We start from the raw sequence: 20,275 nt of genomic DNA, 5'->3' as shown, positions 1-20,275 counted from the left end.
TCAAGACAAGCAGAACCGAATGCTCTCTAACTGGCTATCTCGCTGACATCCGTTAATGCGTAATTATAACAACTAAATTAAAGATGCGACTGTAAAGAGGTGGAACATCGGTTTCGAGGCATTTAATTCTGAGGAAAGGAGCCGAGATTTTAAATCCTAAGTGAGAAAATCAATATTCCCTCTCATTATATTGATATTGCTAAACAGATTAATGAAATTAAGTATTTGGTCCTGTTGCCTTTCTTTCTCCCAGTGTCCTCCTGGAGCAATGATGGTTTGTAATGAAGGAGCTCTTCAGGGGAAGAAGCCTAAATTGAGAACCAATTTATACAGCGAAATTGGGAGATAGCTAATCTCGCTGATAGAGCAAGGGTTTTCTTCTGATATGGCTGCGTTGTTTAGATAGAGATCATGGATCTCGACTGGTGTCTTCTTGGGGAAGAAAAACAAATTCAACTGAAAGAAAAAGGAAAGAACCACCTCTCTGCTTCTTTTGGACCGGCATGTCAATGAGGACCAGCCAAGCGTCTGAGAATACTCTATCTACTTCAGGATGAGTACTCTCAAAGCTACGTAGACCACTGGCCCCCTAGTTTGTGCCAGGTTGAAAATGGTTAGTCATGACGGTAAAAGATGAAAGGGTCAGAGGGAGGCTGGCTAAGCATGGGCAAAATATAAGGTCCCCAAATCTGCTCAGTTGGTTGGAAGCTGGGTAAGACCTCCTACGAAGAAGCTGCCATTTGAGTTAGTCCACAAAGCTTGCCACTTATTTGTTCGTGTATTTTATTCATCCTGTTATCTAGTAACGTGCACAGTTGCCCATACTCATTTCTATGTCTAATGTCTTAGCTCACACGGAACTCAAAAGCACACAGAAAACTGGACAAAAGTCCCAATGGCACCATGGAGATCGTGCCCCTCAGTTCCAAGGCCACAGAGATACACAAATGCAGGTCTTTAAAAGACCCCAAGGACCTTGCACAATAAATTGGCTATATGGTAAAGTCTTTAGAAATCATTTGCCAATGGAATAGCCCGAGAGGCTGAACATGAACAACCACAGGCCTCCAGTGAGACACAGACAGGAGTCACACTCAAGACATGCCCTAGGGCTCACCATTTATGAAGCACTGTACAACACAGGCTTGAAACATCCTGTTGGCAAAGAAGCACAAAGCCAGGGGGTTGATTTAAGTTGAGAGTGGAGGCATTGTCTTCCAAATGATAAAATCCAGAGTGAAGACATTTAATTCCAACTTTACCTTTAAATTGTCAGGTTTTTAAAAAGTCAGTTGAACTTGTGGTTTTCATCATCTATTCAAATCCCCAAATGTCCAAAGCTCCTCAACATTCTTGCTGACACAGAGGCAGGACTAAGGTGCCCTAGAGGCAGCGTGATCACTGTAGGCCAGGTAGAGGTCTTCAGCAGGGTGGTGTCAGGCCAGGCTCTAATTAGCTCAGTGCTCCTGCCTCTCAGAAGACAAATACCTGTGGTCCCTTCTACCAGGCATGCTCCAAGGTAGACAAACAGTCAGAGAAAAGCTGCTGGCATATATATGCTGGTCCCATTTTAACAATTGTGTGACCTTGGCATCATCTTGTCTGATATTTAATCTTCCAGAGACTGCGCCAACAATCAGGCAGCATACATGGGCCAGTTCGAGTCCCTTCCCCCCACCCAACCCCATCCAAACCCCCTCTCGCCCGTCCCCCACCCCCCAGCTCAGGACTGCCTGGTCTGGCCTCAGTGGGAGAAGATGTGCCTAATCCTCAAGAGACTTGAGGCCCCAGGGAAGGGGATGCCTGGGGTGTGGGGGGAGTACCTTCTCAGAGGCAAGTGGGAGGAGGAATGAGATGAGGAACTGTGGGAGGGCAGACTGGAGGGCGGGGCAACAGCTGGAATGTATACATAAATAAAACAATAATAAAAAATGATAAACAGGCAGATGTAGCTTGTCCTTTTCTATCTTATTCACAAGCTTCAGGAATACCTGTGAAATAAATCCCTGTAGAAATCCTTGATTTCTGTTTAGGTGCCTCAAGACTAAGGCAGGCAGTTAGACAACTCTGTCTGCTAAGGAGTTTTGATGTCTGGAATAGTCAGAAACCTGTAACAGTGCCAGCATTATGAGTATCCCCATATATGTTTGTGTATATACACATCCACTCAGGTATGTGTGGAGGACCTACCACAGGGGAGAGGGGCTTGGCTTTTAAGTTTGTGCTTCAACAACACCCTCCATGTATGAGCTTCTTTCCTATGTCTGGACTTGTTCCACATTGCCAGAGGACCCATTGCATTGAGGACACAGATCCAACCATTGTATGAGGTCTGAAAGACCACTGAGCATTTAGTGTGTGTTTTCTTAATTAAAAAACAAACAAACAAACAAACCTCATAGAAAAACAAAGAAACTACCAATGTAAAAGCCATGACTTGGGTTCTTCTTCTTCTTCTTCTTCTTCTTCTTCTTCTTCTTCTTCTTCTTCTTCTTCTTCTTCTTCTTCTTCTTAACTATGTGTTTTATGGATATCAATCCAGGCCCCTACATCAATGGCTTTCAAAACCATTGGCATGTAGTAGGCAAGCCTTTGTAAGCACCAGGCTTGTGCAAGCATCAGAGATTGACTGGTGAGCGGACTACTGGATGGAAGGTGTATGAATGCTTCCATCCTATGACTAGCACCTGGTAGGCATGACCACCTGACACAGGATAGGGAACTCTTCCCATGGTAGCTTCAGCACAGGATTGAGGTCAAATGTCCAGTGTTCTTTAAGTCTCCATATGTTCCATGTTTCTAGCTACCCCAGGGTCCAAATCAAGTCCTCAGTAGCAAGCTCTCCTCTTCTTTAAGAACATAGTAGATTTCATTATGTCGTTTTGCAACAAATACATCATTGTACTTTAATCTCATTCACCCTATCACTTTTTCTTAGTTCACCCTATCCTCCTACTGGTCCAGTTTCGCCCTGCAAGTCATTCCTTCTCCTACTAAGATATGCTATTTAAATATAAAGATACGGGATGAAAGAAGGCACATGGATAATGTGAATGAGAAAGATGATAAAGTTAGATGTAGAAAATCCCAATACAAAGGCTATTTGTAAAGATAACAAGAGGCATGTCATATGGATTAAGCATCAATTCACCATGAAGACAGATGTACAACCCTAGATGAATGTGCATACAATGAAGCTTTGAACCACAGTGAACAAATATTGACAAAAAGAGTAGCAGAAATAAATTAATTATAATGAAAGACTATTCTTTCAAGTGATTGCTAGAAGAAGTAGACCAAATGATAATTAAAGAAAATGCCATCTGAATGTTATCAACCAACTTAACCTACTGAGCTGTATGAAACATGGCACCCAAGTGCAAAATGAATACTTATCCAGCACATGAAGCATTTCCCTAGACAGAGCATCTGCTGAGAGGTTAAAGAAGATTCCGTAGACATTAGGCACTGAAATCACATTTCTCTTGCTATAAAAGAATTTTAATTATTAGCATTAAATTTGATATTAACAAACATGAAATATGTATTTTAAAACTCTTCTAAATATTCCATAGTTCAAAGAATGAACCATGATACAAACTATAAAATGTTTTAAGTGAACTAATAATAATAATAAAATAGACATTTTAAGACCTGTGGGATATATCTAAAGAAGCACTTCAGGTAATTTTATACTTCAATCCTTTATATTAAAAACATGGAAGGTTTTTAAAAAGAAAGATCTGAATTTTCAACTTAAAAGACTGAATCCCACAAATATTAATAGGAGTAAATTATTAAGACAATCAATAACATAGGTGTTTCCTCTGAAATGACAAATACAACTGAAAGACTCAAGTTGGTCAAGGACAAAACCATTACCAATAGCATAAACAAAGGGTGAGACATTACCACAGGTCCTACAGACATCAAGGGAACACTGTAGAGATATGTCCACAACGTGGTTGAAATGGAAACATTTTTGAAACATCTAATTATTCAAGTACATCCAAAATACGAAGAAAATATAACCAGTCTAGTATGTATTGAAGAAATTAAGTTTGCCATTAAGACTTTTCCACAGGGAAGGATTTGTGGCTAGGTGGCTTTATGGGTAAAGTTTAAATCTGTAGAATAAGTAATATCAGTCTTTCACAATCTCTTTTCCTTTACATTTTTTGAAGCAGTATCTTGCTGTGTGTTAGCTATTCTAAAACTAGCATTTTCATTTTTAGAGAATGGAGTTTTAATTTCCTTTAGAAAAATAAAACTTGTTGGATTTGTTTCATATAGATTTGAACCAATAAACCAATTTGAGAAGAATCAACATCTTGAAGGTATTAAGAATTTCAGCTCATATTGATACAAAACCTGTACAATATTTGGGGGAGTCACCAAAGCAGGAGGATCAATTGTTTAGAAAAAGACACACCAAAGAAGTCTTTGTTGTTGTTTTGTTTTGCAATAAATGGAGACTATTGCAGAGAAATAAAAGTTGTCAAAAAAAAAAAAATGCAGAGACCAAGAGACCCTCAGTGCCCTGCACCTAAAGCTCAGGAAACACTGTGGAAGATGGGGTGGTCGGATTCTAACAACCAGAGGGCCAGGACAGCAGCTGCAAGACAGCATCTTGTAAACATGGCAGGGGTAATACACTCATGAACTCTTGAGTGCTGCCTAAACAAGACCTGCATAATAAAACCCCCCATTGACATCCCACCTGTAAGAGCAGTAGACAATAAATGGTGGTCTAGGCGATAAATGGTGGCCGAGGGAGGGAGAATCCATTTTCTCCAGGACTCCTAATAGGTCAGCTCTGAGCACATATACATATGAGTGACAATAAGTGAACTCATTGTTATGTAGGGGGATATGGAGGGTGTGGGTGGTGTGGTGTGTGTGTGTGTGTGTGTGTGTGTGTGTGTGTGTGGTGTGTGTGTTATGTGTTGTGTGTGTGTGTGGTGTGTATATGGTATGTATGTGGTATGTAAGTGGTGTGTGTGTGGTGTGTATATGGTATGTATGTGGTATGTAAGTGGTGTGTGTGGTGTGTGTATGGTATGTGTTGTGTATGTGTTGTGTATGTGGTATGTGTGGTGTGTGTGTGTGTGTGGTATGTGGTATGTGTTATATGTGTGTTGTGTGTGTGATGTATGTGTTGTGTGTGTAGTGTGCATGTGTGTGTGGTGTGTGAGTTGTGTGTATAAAACACTAACTAAAGAAAGAGAGGTCATGAGTAAATGGAAGTGGAGAGTTAGCATGATGAGGAGAAGGGTGAGAATTATATAAACACAGTACTCATATATGAAATCCTAAGGTTAAGTTTCAAGATGTACTATGGGTGATGCAATAAAAAAAAAAAGGGTGTTGCAGCCATTATTTGAGTATGAAATATCCCCTGCTGCATGTATTTGAAACTTGGTCCCCAGGTGGTGTTGTGTGGGGAGACTGTGAGAGAACTGAACAATAGGGCTTGGACAGAAGAGGACATCTCTAGGTGTTGACATAATCCAGTCCTCAATCTGCTTCTCCCAGCTTCCTGGCCCTGCCACTTCCTGGTCCAGGCCCCCTTCATGCTCCTGCACCATGCCTTTCCCACCGTGGCGGATCACACTCTATAAAGGCATAACCCAAAGTGAACCTTCTCCCACTTAAGTTGCTTCTCTCAAGTACTTTGTCATAGAGGTGCAAAAATAACTAACATGGTGGTTGTGATTCAAAGACAAAAAGGTCACTGGAACAGATTAAAGAATCTGGAAATAGATTTGCATCTGTCAAGTCAGTAGATGTTTGATAAAGGCTTCAAAGTGACAGTCTTATCAAAATAATAGTCATTTAAGCACGAAGTTCTGAATTATTTCTGTCTATACAGAAAAAAAAAAAGAAAATTCTGAAAATAAACCTGGCTGGTTTTGTTCCTACTTCTCACCATAGAAGATATTTCAGAGTAAACTGAAACCCTGGGTTCCAGTAAAATATTAAAAGACATGACCTCAAAGTAAGAAAAAAAAATTCCAAAGCAAAACTAAAGGTTTTACATACAAAAGAAAAATACAAAAGTTGAACTCTACCAAAATTGAAATCATAAATTCATCAAAAGAGAAAAATTATGGGGAGTGGAGGCTTGGCTCAGCAATTAAAAGCACTGCCTGCTCCTCTAGAGGACTCAGGTTCAGTTCCCAGCACCCACACAGTGGCTCACTACCATCCATTACTCCAGTTTCAGGGCATCTGATCCCCTTCTCTGACCTCTACAGACACTGCATGCACACGATGCACAGATGTACTCTCAGGCAAATGCTAATACACATAAAATAAATAAATATTTTAAAATAAAGTGTAACAAATTAATGTGATGATCAAAGACTACGGAGGATAGGAAAAGATTTGGATTTAGAATGCATAAAGTTGGCCGGGTATGGTAGCACATGCCTTTAATCCCAGCACTCCAAAGGCAGTGAGTTCAAGGCCAGCCTGGTCTACAGAACAAGTTCCAGGACAGCCAGAACTACACAAAATAACCCTGTCTTGCAAAACCAAAATGATAAAATACATGGAATATAAAGTCCTAATAAGACACATAGCATAATATAATTAAACAATACATTTGAACACATACTTAAGTGAGAAAGCTAAACTATAGGATTAGCCATTATACACCTGAAAAACTATTTAACATCAGTTATTATCAGGGACATCCTAAGATGCCCAAAGTACCACTTCAAACCTTAAGAACACTGTGCTAGAACAAAGTGAGGCTGTTTGGGAGCTGATTCTCAAACACCAGTGGTCCAATCCAGCATCCACCCTTCAATATCTAAGAGAGACTGAACACAAAGCATCTGCCTTGTATAGAATAGGAGTAACCACACCAGCCGTAAAAAGAGGTGACAGACACATCCGTTGCCCATCAGTAGGATGAGAAACAAAAGAAACTATTTTCATCCAACAGTTTTGTTGCTCAGCAAGAATGTGCTTAACCACTGGCAGAGGCAGCAGTGTGGAGAGATCTCAGAAATTCAATTCTCAAAAAAGGAGAAAGACAAAAATAGAAAGGAGTGGCATCCTGGCTGTGTGGCTCTGCGCAAATAAATCTCTAAACAAACAATAACAACAACAACATGGTTTTTAAATGTGTGATACAGAAGTGAGAGTGGTTGCCTCTGGTGAGAATGGGCAAGAATCTGCCAGGAAGGGTCATGAGACGTTTTCTGTGAAACAGGAGTGTTCTGTGTCTCTTCCTATAGATGTAGGGCACTCTGTAATTTTCAAAATGGATCTAACTTTAAGGGTGGCATCCACCCACCTCTCTGCTAAAAAATTTAAACTCTTCACTGATCATTTTATCTCTTGCTAACAATCTCCTGTTTTCTAATCGTATTCTCAAAGAGGACACCCATGGCACTGACCATACTAGACAATTTTGCAGGTGACAGGGGAATAAGATGGTAAAACCCTGGTTGATAGTCTTTGCCTTTTTAACTACTCTCCACTCAAGAGGATAAGGCTGGAGGTCCAAGAGTCCAGACCTAGCCTGGGCTACATAATGAGAATCTCAAAATGAATAATATTAATCCATTTTTCCTCTCCAATGGTGTTCTCTTGTACTTGCAACATTGCATTGTGAGAAAAAAATAAAAGAGGTAAGAGTCAGGTGGACTTTCATCCAAATTCATAGCTCAGGTTAGGCCCCGGGTGAATGGCCACAGCAGCTCTCATAAAGGCAAGCAGATAAAACACATTCTTCTGAATCGTTTAAACACTTATCTGATTTGAAAGGTTATCAATATTTTATTAAATTTTGGTGTGGTTGGTCCTAGCTCTAAGTGCTAGCTGGCTCATACACTTAGAATAGCAAAAGTTAACTGAAATAGTAGCTACACTGTATTCAGTCCACAAGGCCTCTCCCATTTTTCTCTGCAGTCTAGTGAGGATCCTTGTCTAGATTCTTAAACTCCAGGGCTCTCGGGCAGAGAAATTCCTGCACAGGGAAAATATGTGGTGTTCACAAGTAACTTTGTATTGCTGTGATAAAAAGGCCATGGCCAAAAGCAACATATAGGGGGGGGGGAATACCTTGTTTTGACATATGGTTCAAGAAGGAGGGTCCACAACAGCAGGGGATGAATGGCAGCCAGAGAAGGAATCAAATGGAGAGATCACATCTTCAACCACACTTGAAGCAGAGAGAGTGAACTGGAAGCGAAACAATGAACTCTCCAAGCCCACCCCCAGTGACGCATTTCCCCAACCTCCTAAAGATATATAAACCTTACCCAGACAGCACCACGAGCTAAGGACTAAGAGTTCAAATCGCGAGCCTACAGGGATGTTTCTCGTGTCTGTCCCCTCAGACATGCTTATGGTTTCAGCAGTACACATCCTGCAAAGTGGTATTTCGCAAAATTCCAAAATCTCTGCCATTCCATCACTGTGAAATTCCTCAGAACAGGAGAGAGAGAAAAAGTCCCATTAGGTTTGGAGGAGCAACATTAATGTCTGGATTTCTTCCATATAAGGTTTCCAACTTCATTAATTCACAGTGTGAGAACACCAGAAAACAATAAAGAAAATAGCTCGGCGGCAAAGAGCTTGCCTGGTGTATAAGAAGCTGTGGGTTCAATTCCCAGCACACAAATTATAAACCCTGTAGAGGTTAATGTCTGAATTCCTTTTTTAAATATTTGTTGTATGTTTATCTATGTGTATATATGGATGTGCACATGCATGCAGGTGCCTGTGGCTGCCGGAAGAGTCGGTTCCTCCTGAATTCTGGTTTTCTGAACAATATCGCGAGTGCCAGTGATCTCTCCAGCCCCACACTGCGCTTGTACAAGAATTTCGGCAAGGAGTCCGTCCCTTATTCTCAAAAGGAAAACATACAACGAGAACCCAGAATCTATTTTATTACACAACCGAATCTCACCACCCTCAAACTCTAATATTAGTGGAATAAAAATTAACTTCCTATATGAAGAGAAGTTGGCGGCAAACCTCTCTCTTAGGTAACTCTTTTATGTGCCTATGGTTTGGCTCAGGATTTAGTGTCTTCCAAAGCTTTATATCTGGAGGTATGGTCTTTATAGGGTAAAGTTAAGTAGTGAGACTCATGGGAGACGGGCCTAGTGGGTCATCATTGGCTCCCGCACGAGTTGCTGACTATGAGGTGACCAGCAAGGGTCTTCACCAAGGCCTATGTAACCCCCCTTGGCCTTTCAACATCTAAGATGTGGTGGTATAGGGTGGTCTTAAAGTTCCTGATACTTTTGTCAGCCAGGAGAGTGTCTCCTACAGTACCACAAGGCTGCAGCAAAGTCAGGTTGGCATCTAATTCAGATTCCCCAGACCCCGACACCTCCGACTGCACCAAGATTGCCGGGAGTGTGTCTATCTTCCACACACCTCCACCTTTCCTGTCCCAGCCCCATAGTGTCCAGCCTGGGGACCCTGCTCCCACAGAGCCCTCCCCACCACTGCCTCACAGCCAAGTTCAGCGCTGGCTTCCATTTCCCAAGCATGAAACAATTTCTCTCTGAGACAGGCAAAGAACATAATGAATGAACAAGACCTTAAGGAGAAAAAAAAAGGAGAGTAAACCATATTTTTCTTTCTTTCCAGATAAAATAATATACCAGTGTGTCTGAGTCTCCTGTGACAGAGTTAATGTCCAGGAGCCAAAGAAAAGAAAGATCTGCTTTCTCCCACAATGTGATAGAAGTTGCCAGCCCCTTTGCTGGCCAAAGGGCCACAAAAGTCCCTCTGGAGTGTTGGGACCCAGGCAAGATCTAGACCTAGGCAGTACTAGGAGAAAAATTCTTTTCTTTATTTCATTTTATCCTTATTCCTTAAGTACAGCCAGGAAAATATCTGTAAAAATTAACCTAAAGCTTAATGGTTTATGTAAGAATACCTTAATAAAAATATGTTGGCAAGGGTATTGAACTGCACAATTAAACCCCTCCCATTCCACACTTGCCCGTCTAATTTCTCTCGAAAGCTTATTCAGCAAACTAAAATGCCAATGTTCTCTTTCAATTTCCACTTCTCTGAACCACTAATTCACGAATAAGAAAGGATTTATTTGTATTATTAGCTGCCTGTTGAAAGAGGAGTTTTAAATACTGGAACCCTGAGATGCTTCAAGATCCCCCAACTATCTAAAGGGAGGTTTTGATTTTTTTTTCTCCCCTTCTGTAAGCTGTGTTTGATTTACATCAATTAGGTCGTCCCCATAAGGTATCATATCACAGGAAGGCTAATAACCCAGAAATAACCTCATTAAATGAGACAGCAGATCGGTCTAAACAGAATGAACTCTAAGCAGAAAAATTAGTGACCTGGAAAGAAGCAGGGAGAGTTAATGGTAGCGCCAAGGAAAAAAAAAAAAAAAAGCATTCCTGTTAGCCAGTGCGAGGAGGACTCACCGGCAATAAAGTAAAAAGACAGTGTGAGCAGAGGCAAAGGTTTTCCTTGTGTTTTTCAATCTGCTCAAACCCTGTAACATGCAATTAATTTTCCTCCGTCACAACCAGACTGGGGCGGGAGCATGCATGTATTCCTGTACATTTAAGTACCAAAAAAGGGGACCCCAACAGGGGCCCTTCCTATAACAGATATCTTAACTGCATCCTGAGTATGGACACTGTGACTCAGCCCATCCTTGGGAATCTTTCTCAGGTGTGACTTCCTCTTTGACCATCACCCACCTAACCTAAGCATAAGCGTTTTCTTGCTGACATAAAGGCTTCATCCCTAAGCTAGGCACAAGCCACCAGGGATGCCACCAGGGATGCTGAGCTCTCTCTTTCTGCCTCTCCATGTTGACCCCAGATGTCCCCTGCTTCAGTGGCCACCCTGTGGGTATTTTGTAAACACATATTTTTCCCAAGCACCAACTGTTTTCCTGGAAGATTGCATACATGTGATTTTCTTTAAAAAGCATACAGCCTCCAAAAAGTTAAAAAGAGCCAAATGTTTACATCAAGAGGAAGACATTTTATAACTGCAAAAGCCAGTAGAAGGAGATGCCTACATGCCTTCCCTCCGGGTGCTGCTCTCTGAGGGTCCGGCTCTCTGTGGAGACACCAGGAGGCTGCATTCAAATGGCTTCTGGCTCCTGAGTCCATAAAAGGGATACTTAGATGTAAAAAACAGACTAAGCAACAAACATAGGTTAGTTTGACTGAATGAGCACTGGGCTGGTAGCTCTGTGCTTGTAAACCTCCCAGACCCAATCTGCCCTCACTGGAATTCCCCACTGGCCACTTCTGAGTAGGTAAAGCCATCACCAAGAAATTGCCTGTGTCAGCTTTCTGTCTCTGTGACCGGATACCTGGGAAAAAAAACAACTTAAAGGAAGATTGATTTCCGCTCACAAGTTCAGAGGTTTCCACCCATGGCTGATTGACTTACTCCAATGCTTTCAGAGCTGTGGCGAGGCTATGTCAGTGAGTTTGTGGCAGAGCAGAGGTGCTTCCCACATGGTGAGCCAGAGAGGAGAGAGGAGAGGGTGCAGTGGTACTCAGTATCCCAAAAGGTACACCCTGCTGGCCATCTGCTTACTCCACAAGCCATACAACACCATCGGCTGGATTGATGGTTGGTCCTAGTTGTCCACTCAGCCGGATTAAGAGGTGAGTGATGAATTGCACCTCTGTGTGTATTTGTGGGACATTTCTGGAGATGATTGGCATGTGGGACAAGGGATGGAATAGTCCACCCTGAATATGGGCAGCACTATCCAATGGGCTAGAAGATGAGGTGGAAGGATGCAGAAGAAGGTGTGTGTGCACGTGCACAGGAACCTTCATTCTTCTTGCTGTGATGAGGATGTGTATCTGTAGATGCTGACACCATTCACTGGCACTGGACCCACCTTCAACCTGAGATCAACACTGGGGATACCCCAGAGAGCTTTCAACCACATTGAGATTGCTCAGGACCCCAGGAGCCTGTGCTGGGAGGTCTGTTCCTCCAGCGTACAGTTGGCTAATGGATTATCTAAGGCAACCAAATTGCCTACCTTAACATACACTATATTATACAGTATTATTGTATTATATATATTCATAACATACATTATATTGTACACACACACACACACACACACACATGCACACTAATACTATTGGTTCTGTTCCTCCAGAGAACCACAACTAGTACTGAACTTACTAGTTGAAACTTTGGGGAACATTTAAGTCCATGACACCAACTCTTCAGAGACCTGAGGTTTAGAGAAGCCTCCAAGAAGCAAGACGTGCACAAGGGCAAGCTTGCTCAATCTAAGGGTAGAGTCAGAAAAGTTGCCTGCAATGTTGTAAAACATACAGAGTCCTCCTGTGTTCTTCCAGTCTAGAACCCTCCCACCAAATCTTTGCAGTCTCCAAAGTGAGAACCATCTTTGTGTTATCTCGATGAGCTCACTCACCTTGGGCTGGCAGCCCCAACGTAGCTTAAGGGTCAGGGCTGGCCATCAGAAACAGCAGCCCCAACCCCCAACCTTCAGGCAGGAGGGGGAGACCGAGGACTTCTTTCATGTGCCGTGGGCAATGATTTAGTCACTTGAACTTAACTAGTGACTTCCAGACTGTCAGAAGTTGAGGGTCACACACTCCCCGAGAGAGAATGTGTAGTATGGTGTGACTCTGAAATAAGCTCTGGCTTTGATGGTTTGCTTGGTTGACACCATACAGTGTTATTTTGGGGTCTTTAGGAGGTGGGGCTGGGCTGGTAGAAGTGAGTTACTACAGGCAGGTTTTAGATTACACCTATCCCTGGTCCTAGCCTGTGCTCTCTGTCCTGGTCCACCAACCTGTGAGGAGTCTTTCCCTCCCATGCTGTCTTAGTCAGGGTTTCTATTCCTGCACAAACATCATGACCAAGAAGCAAGTTGGGGAGGAAAGGGTTTATTTGGCTTACATTTCCATACTGCTTTTGATCACCAAAGGATGCAGGACTGGAACTCAAGCAGGTCAGAAAGCAGGAGCTGATGCNGANGCCATGGAGNGATGTTCTTTACTGGCTTGCCTCCCCTGGCTTGCTCAGCTTGCTCTCNTATAGAACCCAAGACTACCAGCCCAGGGATGGTCCCACCCACAAGAGGCCTCTCCCCCTTGATCACTAATTGAGAAAATACCTTACAGCTGGATCTCATGTAGGCATTTCCTCAACTAAAGCTCCTTTCTCTGTGATAACTCCAGCTGTGTCAAGTTGACACAAAATTAGCCAGTACACATGCTCAGGTTCTCAAAGACAGAACTGCTCGGTCACCATGCCTTCCTCACCATAGTGGGCCAAAATCTGTCTGAAAGCAGAAGCCTAAATAAACTTCTCCTTTTGTCCTCTCCGTGTCCTTTTGTCCCTCCACAGTCATTAGAACACACTGATAAGCACATGTCACTGAGTTCTGTGAGCTGTTCCTGCAAATTAATCACACTCAAAGAGGCGATCTCCACAACCACACCGTAACAGCTAGTTAGCTAGACGCACAGGCCCCATCCAGGCCTTGTGTGCAGCGGGGGTGGGGCAGTCTTGGGGATAATGTGGATCTGATGCTCTCATGAGAAATTAATTGAACTCAAGGATGCCTGGTCTCTGTCCACTACAGAATCAACAGCTCACTTGATGTGCAGGGGAGAGGTGTGACCACAGAAGTCCTCCATGTTGATTGGAGCCTGAGAGTGGAGAAGAAACTGAGTCTGTTTACTCATCACATGTAGTAGAAATCGCAGGGTCCCTGAGCCCCACAGGAAGAGGGCTGAGGTCTCAGCCCTAAATCATGTAAACCAAGGCTGCCTCTAATGGCCTGAGACCTTAGGACCTGTCCTTTACCCTTATGAGTAAGTCTCTACCTCATTCTGCCCCCCCCCCCCCGTTTAAATAACCACTCAGAAAATGCTCAGAGAGACAGAGAGACAGGACTTTATTCGGTAGCGTGTAGAGGTCAGAGAGTGCAGTCAAGGTCTCACACAAAGCCCCAAGCTGGGGAGAAAATGAGGTAATGGGCTTCATTAAGATGAAGAGAATCCAACGTGTCCATAAGCAGATGAGGTACCAGTGAGTTTTGTAAGAAGACACCCCTATGTCTCCAAAAATCCCATTTCCTCTTCCTGTTTGATTGTTTGCCCAGTGCCAACAATGTGGTCCTAGTTTGCTTTCTGTTGCTATGAGAAGCTTTCAAAACAAAGTTGTGGAGGAAAGACTACAGCTTACCCTTGCAGTCCACCATGGAGGCAGGAACCGAAGCAGAGACCACAGAGGAGCACTGTGCTTCCTGACTTGCATCCCATGGGTCTCTCAGCCTGCTTTCTTATACACCCCAGGACCACCTACCTGCTCAGTGGCAGCACTGCCCATCGTGGGGCTGGACCCTCCCACCAGAGTCATTAATCAAGAAAATGCCCCACAGATTTGCCTACAGGCCATTGTGATGAAGGCAGTTTCACAATGGAGGTTCCTTCTTCCCAAATGACTCTAGCTTTTTTCAGATGAAAAAAAAAAAAAAAGAACACGTAAGGTAGTCAAGAAATCATAAACGTTCATGGTACCAGTGGGTGGGAATTTGCTTTAGGATAGATTGCAATGAGATGGCACGAGACATGGAAGGCAGCCTGGGGGGCAAGATGATATCCATGATAGCTTCAATAACATGACTCTGTTAGAACTGGTCTCTTGGTTTATTGTCTTGTCTGTGGTTGTTTACATGAGAATGGCTGTCATAGACTCATACATTTGAATATTTGGTTCTTAGTTGGTGGACTGATTAGGAAGAATTAAGAGTATGCGTTGCTTTGTTGGAGGTGGCGCAATACTGAGGTTTCAAATGCCTACACCAGGTCCTCTCCTTCCTCTCTCTCTCCTTCCCCCCCATCTCCCTTCCCTGTAACTTATGGATCAGATGTGAGTCCTCAGCTCTTGTCCTAGCACCATCCCCGTCTGCCTGCTGCCATGAGCCCCGCCATGATGATTGTGGAGCAAACCTCTGAAACTGTTAGAAAGCCACCAATTAAGTGCTTCCTTTTAGAGATTGCCTTGGATATGGATATCTATCTCTTCACAACAACGGACAAATAACTGAGACAGCGGTGTAAGCCAGATATTCTTAGCACGCATGCTGATCATGCATGAGTACTAGGGTTGGGAAATAAAGGAGAGTGTTGGAAGAATGAAGAAATAAAAAGGAAACTTTCCTGGCAGGTCAGGGTAAACAGTTCCTTTTCTGAGCCCTCCCTATTGCAGACCAGGGCGCCCAGAGGTTATAGCCTGGCACTGGGTTGAGGTTTAAGGAGAAATAAAGAAAACACAAAGGCAGGTGGCTCTGGGATAGGACAGATCACTTGCTCCTTCCTGTTCCGATCTTCTGTCTTCTGTTCCCTCGTACGTCTTAGGCTCACAGGTGGCTCTGAGTCTTGGTGGCCTGAACACCATCATACCCCTGTTTGAACCTAGACTGGTTTTCCTTTCCCTAATAATCAGATGTGACCCAGTGTGGTGACCCCTCCATGGAACCACGTTCATCCCTGCCTTTCCGAAGCCTCACATCTCACCCAGGCGCTTCATGGCTTGCATCTGAAACGTCCCACCCAGGATCAAATGTTCTAACAACTGACTTCACCGTTCCGGGATGCTCTGCTACATGACTAGCAGTTAGGTGTCTTTCTTCGGGCACAATAGTCTGATCCTGCTTCCTGTCATGTCTGACCTCTCTCCTGATCTGCTGAACTGTGAACAAGCTACGCTGCCAGTTCCCATTGTCACAGACCCAACCACCACAGCATCTGGAATACCTCACCATGATGGCAGGTATCCTTTAAAGCCGTGAGCCCAACCAAGCCTTAAGTTGCTTCTGTTGGATATCCTCTCATGCTGACAAAAAAAGATGTACCAACAAAACTTCTATCTTAATTGATACAGCCTGAAACTGCAGCTCCCCTCTGTGTCCTGGAAGTCCTTCAAGACTCCACCTAAGGGTACCCTCAACCAGACAACATTCTTGATTAACTCTAGACTTGAGGCCCCTTGCCTTTTCTTCCCTTTGTGGGAAGGCAATTCATGCATGGGCTGCTTCTCTGGGATGTGGGCTGTGACCCCAGCTTGGTGAAGGGAGCTTAGTAAGGGCAGTAGCCCAGTGGAGTGACTAAGTAAGACAGCTGGGCCACTGTCACCAAACTAAAACAAACAAACAAACAAGCAAAAGTCAGAATGAAGAGTTTTAGTGTGCAATGACACAGAATTGCTAACCAACTCCACAATCACTGTGGATATAGGTGAGTCTACTAGATTCTGCTGTCCATCTGCCTCAAGTCTCTTGTGGAGGCCATATGCTCCCTCCAGGAAGATGTTGGCAGCTTTCTGGGCATGGACAGCTGTTCTTCTCCCACCCCCCCCACCTGCCTGTGAAGATGGTGCAAACCTAAGGAAGGCTGGGGCATATTTGTCAGGAACCCAAGCTCCTGCCACCACTACTGGGGACTGTGCTGTCTTTGTTCATAGCGTCCTTAAGGTAGAAAGAGCAACTTTAAAGTACCCTGCCCCACTCCATGATGACTGCCAGAGAGCTAAGAGCTTCTTAAGAAGATTCGTTCCAAGCCATTTGGGCTCCTTCTATAAATAAAGCTTCAGACAATTTTGGAATAGCATATTTATTTACCTGATAGATCATAACAGCTCTTTCAGTGCCTTTAGCCCTGGTGGGTGATCTTCAAGCACTTAGCTCCTTTGCACTTAGTTAGCTCCCTTTTCTAGGCAGCAAAATGGAGTTTAGCTCCTTGAACGAGCTGGCGCTGATGGGATGCGGTCCTCTTTGCTGTGGACTTGCTCTGATAGGAGCCATTAACACAGAGGCAGCAGGTGCCAAGGGGAAATGATTAATCAGAAGCATCGGATGGTTCCCAGCCAGCACACACATTTCTAAAGTGGCTATTGGCTGCAGGAAAGACAAGGATGGAGGGATGGGTATGACTTTTTCAAGACACTGGGAGAGAAAATGTCCCTCATATGAGACAGACCGTGCAGTGTGTTCCTTTCTGAGTCTGGCTTATTGCACTTAACATGACAATCTTGATTTCATCCATTTTTCAGACAATGATGATATATTCTCACTCCCTTTCACATGCCAGGCTTTCTCTATGTATCTATTGATTCTGTACCTTGAATATTGTGACTAGTGACACAGTGAAAGTGGGTTTTCAGGGATCTCTGTGGTGTGTTGACACAGGTTCCCAGAAGCAGGGTTATATCAGAGTATACTAGGCAAAGTCCTCTAGAGGAACAGAATGGATAGGATGAACACATGCGCACACACACACACACACACACACACACACCACATAAAACACTCACACAAAAAACACATACCGGACTTACACACTTAAAGATACAACATACACACAACATGCACACACACTATTCCACACACCCACACACACACACACACACAAACTCACACACTAAATATACAACACCCCTTACACACACACACACACACAACATACTATACCACAAACACTCACGTACACAAGCACATACTATACCAGACACACACACTCACAGGCACAACATAAACACAAAACACTCACACAGTACCATATCACACACATATACTCACACACACAAACTCACACACTATATATACCACACATCACACACACACACACACACACTATATATATATATATACCATACCACACAACACACACACTATCTATCTATCTATCTATCTATCTATCTATCTATCATACCCCTACCCCACAACCCCCCATATATGTGTGATTTATAATATATATATACACACACACACACACACACACATATATGTATATATCACATGCATAAAGAGGACTATGTTGGTGGACTATTCCTGTAGAAAAGGGAGCATTGTGTGTTGGAGGCTAGTCAAGAAAGACAACACTGACTTAATCTCAGATTGTTTCTTTCCAGAATCTTCTTGACATTTTCAGACTGCACCTTGGTAACATGAACAATGAAACCCAAGTAAATGATAAGGAAGGCTTACTGTGTCCACGGTCAGCTTTGTTGCTGGTGCTTGAACAGGCTTGCAACCTTGACTGATCTGATGTCAACATGAAAGGAAGGGGGCAGGCTCAGTGGTGGAGTTCAGGCCCCAGTACAAGAAAGAATAGAGAGACACTCACAGAGAGAGAGAGAGATAGAAAGAGAGTAGGAAGGGAGAGAAAAGAGGTGGGGAGAAAAGAGAGAGGGAGGGAAAAGGGGGAGGAGGGAGGGACAAAAGAGTGTGAGTGAACTGGAGAAGGCAGAAGATGTTGGGCCATGGGCTTCCGGGGTCCATTGCCCTCTCTCACATACACTGCCCAAGAAACCCTGTCCTCGAAGCGCTCAGACCATGGCCCCATCCTCCTCCAGTCCTCACTTCCGCCTTTTACCCCAGAGGGAAGAAGCTGGACTTCTGCACTCTCTGTCTTCTCTCCCACCCACTTTTGATTCCCACACCCAAGAAGGAATGAATGCATACTTGACAAACACACCTGGAAATAGCGCAGTCCCAGGCCTCGGCAGAGACCAGCAGGAAGGAATGCAGCCTCTGCCAGGCCGAGACGCATATCTTCAAGGCAAATGGGAGTGTGGGCTGGCAGGTTCCTACCTATTGATTTGTCAGTGCAGGAAGCAAGACCTGAGAGCCCTCTTTTTCTGCTGAGGTCACCACTTATCCCGGAAGAGGTTCTTGGCATCAAAGCATGGCATGTGAGCTTCCCTCGGATGGCAGGGCAGAGGAAATGTTAGACACACAAAGAGAGCAACTTGGAACCTGAGATGTATGAATATTTTAGATGTGGAGGCCCGCACTCCGGGGCTTAATCGCTGCTTGCCACGGGATGAGCCACGTAAACAAATTCGTATCATTAACACCGGAAACACTACTTTCTGTCTCATTCCTTCTTCCAGAATGGCGCTAAGCTAATTCTGCAGGTTTAAGTAGCATCTTATAGACAAAAATATGCAAATTCTTAATACATAGATTATGGTTTCCCTATCCTAGCATCCTAGGGACAGATCTAAACTCAGAATTTTATTAATGATGTTCAAAGGATTGGATCAATTTTTCCATGGAGTCAGAACTTGGCAGGAAACATATTAGACTAAAAAACTTTTTTTTTAATGAAGAGAAAAAGTAAACTCGGGACATTGTGTTCCTCAACGTTAAGATTTTTCTCCTCAGATGAATCTGAAAGAGAAACAAACACAGAGAAATAATCAGAGGTCATTTTGCGGACAGATTCGTCAGCCAGGAGTCCATGAGATTTGTTCCGAGAAACAGGATCTCTTCATCACAGCCCTCAAAAAGATGACTCTGGCATTAGTCAGCCCAGGTGATAAGAACAGATGTCTGGAGGCTCCATAGCTCTGCGTTCCCGGTTACTTCGCGTTCCCAATGAATACCGCTAAAAACGGCAGGAAAGAAACTCATTAAAGGGGTGAAAACACAAAACCATTATCATAAGACTCAGCTTGCTTTTATTCTTAAAAAACTCGGGGGGGGTACGTGAAATGTGCGTGCGTGCGTATGTGCGTGTGTGCGTGCGTGCGTGTGTGTGTGTGTGTGTGTGTGTGTGTGTGTGTGTGTGTGTGAGAGAGAGAGAGAGTCCTTGCTGTCTTCTACCTTGTTTGACACAGGATCTCCTCTGTTTCCCCCTACATACACAGCACTAACTGGTCTGAAGCTTTCAAGAATTCTCCTGTCTCCACCTCCCATCTCCCTGTAGCAGCACTGGAATTACATGGGCTCCTTTCTGTGTCCATCTTTATACGGTTTTGGAAATCTGAACTCAGGTATTCATGGCCTATGCAACAAGTCCTTTACCCACTGAGCCAACTCTCTAGCTCTGCCTTGCTTGGTAACACTGTTTAACCAACTGGTTTTTAAATAGGACTTTACCTAACCTATGTGGGACTTCAAAAGTCTATGGTGAGACCGTTAACTGGAAGAAGGTGCCTTATGAAAGCTAATGTGTGGTTTTTAATATTCTTCCTTCCCTTTCTGCCCATCAAACATTCTCAATACCTCTCTTTACTCTCTTTCAAATTCATTGCTCATTTTTTTATTAATTGCTGTTCCATGTATATATCTCTATACATATACACTCCTAAATATCACCTGTTTGGTCTGTATAATGTTACTTTTGTGTATTCAGGGCTGAGCACTTGGCACTGAACAGACGGTGATGTGCCGTTCCCCAGGGAAGACCACCTCTCCTGCTCTCGACTTTCCTCAGTTGCCTTTGGACAGCCAGGTTGGTGA

Source organism: Mus pahari, chromosome 1 (genome assembly GCF_900095145.1).
Source record: "Mus pahari chromosome 1, PAHARI_EIJ_v1.1, whole genome shotgun sequence".
Lineage (NCBI taxonomy): Eukaryota > Metazoa > Chordata > Mammalia > Rodentia > Muridae > Mus > Mus pahari.
This window is presented reverse-complemented; position numbering follows the sequence as displayed.